This window comes from Austrofundulus limnaeus, unplaced genomic scaffold (assembly GCF_001266775.1).
Source record: "Austrofundulus limnaeus strain Quisiro unplaced genomic scaffold, Austrofundulus_limnaeus-1.0 Scaffold6, whole genome shotgun sequence".
In the NCBI taxonomy this organism is placed as follows: domain Eukaryota; kingdom Metazoa; phylum Chordata; class Actinopteri; order Cyprinodontiformes; family Rivulidae; genus Austrofundulus; species Austrofundulus limnaeus.
Window position 1 is genome coordinate 4,408,665 of NW_013952408.1, and position 3,537 is coordinate 4,412,201.

Genomic DNA, 3,537 nt, shown 5'->3' on the forward strand with positions numbered 1-3,537 from the left:
CTGCATTGACCCTGGCCTTGATAAAACACAGTGGACCAACACCAGCAGCTGACATGGCACCCCAGATCATACCTGACTGACAACTCTTCTCATTGTGCAGCGTTTTCTGCCACACAGACTTCCCACTGAGGTGCCTTGATGCAGCACTCTGGGAACAGCCTGTTCGTTTACAAATGTCTTTCTGTGTCTTACCCTCTTGCTTGAGGATATCAATGATGGCCTTCTGGACAGCAGTCAGGTCAGCAGTCTTACCCATGATTGCGGTTTTGATTAATGAACCAGGCTGGGAGTTTTTAAAAGCCTCAGGAATCTTTTGCAGGTGTTTAGAGTTAATTCATTGATTCAGATGATTGTAAGTCGTTTAGAGAACCTTTTCATGATATGCTCATTTTTTGAGATAAGGATTTTTGATTTTTCTTTATTTTTTTTGCCAAAATCATCAATATTAAAACAATAAATGCTTGTACTACTTCAGTTGGTGTGCAATGAATCTAAAATATATGAAAGTTWAATGTTTATCAGTACATTACAGAAAATTATGAACTTTATCACAATATGCTAACTTTTTTGAAAAGGACCTGTATATTAGGTTGACTTCAAAAGTTAATTAGTTGCAAATTCATTGATTATTACTCAGAGTTTAGTTAATCTATCCACTGGTTCAGCTTTTAAAATCTGGTTCATTATTGGTATTGGCTGATGTCCTATTGTGTCTTTGTTTAATCATACTGAAATAACGTGTGCCACGCCCTGTGATGGACTTGTGACATCCAGGGTGAACCCCACCCCTGGCACAGTGACAGCTGGACATGTGACCCTCCTAACCTGGACAGGAAGAAGTGGGTACAGCTGAAGGATGTGCGGTATGGACCATAAAACAGTCTGGGTGGATCTATGCTCTATTGTCATTCTGGTCAGTGTTTCTTTCACAGTCTCAACAGATGAGTGTCCCAGCAGTGCAGATTTATCAGAGATTGTTGGTTTCAGAAATGAAAAATCGAATCCTTTGGATGACAGCGAGGGAGATGATGAAGGTAGGTTGAGTCCAGATGGGGACTGGAATCCAGCTGTGCTTTTTCTGTCATCTGAGGAGGAAACAAGATTAAAGCCAAAATGGAATATTTTTACTTTATGGGTGGCATCAGAATGAATGAGTTGTGCACTGCATGCGTGTGGAAGTTTTTTTTTCTGTAATGGGAAGCCTCAAATTTTAGATTCAAGAAAAGAAAAAAAAACTTTCATAACACGAGGAGGACATTAAGAACAGTGCAAAAAAATCAGCACAGATTCTTATGATGTTAAAGTTTGTCATGAAAACAGAACTAAARCTAACATTTGGCATGACTAAAATACTTCTTTAACAGGGGGCAGAGCTACATGGGTGGCCGAAGTGGCAAGTGCCACGTTTGGCACCTGACTGACCACCCCAGGTGCTACCCCCAAACAACTAACCAGTGTGTGGGGAGCTTAGATTTTGCTTTTAATTTTTGTTAAACAGTGTTCTATGATAGTACTGTACARATTTCAGCTGTGAGTTTTTAAAAATAGCAGAATTACACCCTTTGTAAAAATAGCATTAGTTGTTAGCTTAATTTGGGATTAGCATCAGCAATCGGCATGTGATCATTCTTAGGTACTCCACAACAAATTTAATCTCAACAAGTCTAAACATGCCATGGCTGAACTATAGCCATTTAAAGCTAGCTGTGGTGATCATCTTGAATTTTTTGATCAGCATTTATTATAGATGGTTTTTAGCTACTTATGTTCTAAYATAAGATAACAGCTGGATTAAAGCCGTTTGGTATAAGCTGTAACAACCAGCTTGAATTTTCAAATCCAGACTGCTTTTGTTTATTTGGGCCCCGCCATAAAACACCTCRACCACCCCAGTGCTGCCCCTTGCAAAAAAAAGTCTAGCTCTGCTCCTGTTGTTGTTCAGACAAGCTTTTAGCTAAATGTAATACTTAATGTTTTATTAGTCCTATTAACTTGTTTTATTGTATGCTTTTATGTTTATGTTGAACATTTGTATTTTTTTCAGTTTTGCTCCCTGTGAAGCACTTGGTGATGTCTATCTGCGAAAAGTGCTTTACAAATAAAGCTGATTTACTTACTGCTTGGGTTGCAGTATTTGCTCGTACATTACCAACTGTCACTTGAGCATATTCACATGTCAATAGTTAAATAGGCTGTAAACCATATWCAGTATGCCTTAGCCAATTTAGATAATGACAGAGAGCTTAAAGCCCACAGAAGTAACAGAAAGAAACAAGGAAAAGACACTATTTGCTTGTTGCAAAATTCAACAAGTTTAGCATGTTTTATTTCCTAWTATCTTGCAGCTTATACTGAGGACAACAGGAATAAGGCATGATAGAAGCAGGATCACATCAGGAGGAAGATCAAAGGGAAATACAGAACACAATTTTGTTCCAGCAGGGGTCACCAGTATAAAATCGAACAGATGTTAACGAAACTAAGCTGCAGTATTTAGTGACTTATCTTTTGACTGTACCGTAGAAGAGGAGGAGGAGGAGGAGCACAGGGAGCTCAAGATGAAAACCACAGAATGATTGTGATCTTGACTTTGACCCAAAGGACAAAACAATAGAAGTTCAGCAGACAGAACATAGGTAAAAGAAGACAAGATGAGTCTTCTGATCTGAGGGAACTGAAGATTCCCTGAAGATCACTGAGAGGAGTTTTACCTGTTCAGAAGATCAGAAACACACACTGGCCAGAGAGGCTTATTTATCTTTCACTGCTCCAACATGAGTTTTTTTATTTTAAAGTATTGAATCACCAGGGCTGATGTGACTTTGTAAAATCTGTTGAATATTACCTTGAAATTAGCATTAATATTAGTTTCTCTTTCTAAATGTGCTGAGAAGTGATCATGTTTCATTTTCCAAGTTCATATGTGCAAAAGACCACATCTGGTTTATACTTGCAGAAGCAGACAGATTTTCTTGTACTCTTGAAAGTATCCTAATCTGTAGTTTTCAGGCTTTCTGAAAGACTTAAAGTTAGTTTTTTTGACACTATTGTTTTGTCCATTTTTTTCTTCTTATAAATGAGTGTGTGTTATATTAAAACCATAGCATTTCTTGAAGAAATGCATCATCTGTACATGTACAGCCAATGATTATGAGATATTTTGGTACCACAAAATATATACTGTAAACACACAGACTCAGGCAAACACATTATCGTCCACTCTTTCTTTTTGATTGAAGGCAACTTAACTTGGTGATTTTTTAAATTTATTTTATGTTTGTTCATTTTGTTTTCAGGCAGCATGGTGGCTCAGTTGGTAGAGCTGATGCCTCTAAAAAGTCAAATCCCGGCCCGGGAACCTTTCTGGGTAGAGTTTGCATATTCGCTCCATGCACGCATGGGTTTTCTCCCGGCACTCCGGCTTCCTCCCACAGACCAAAAACAATTAGGTTAATTGATGACTCTAAATTGTCCCTAGGGGTGTGTGTGTGTGTGTGTGTGTGTGTGTGTGTGTGTGTGTGTGTGACAGCAGAAATT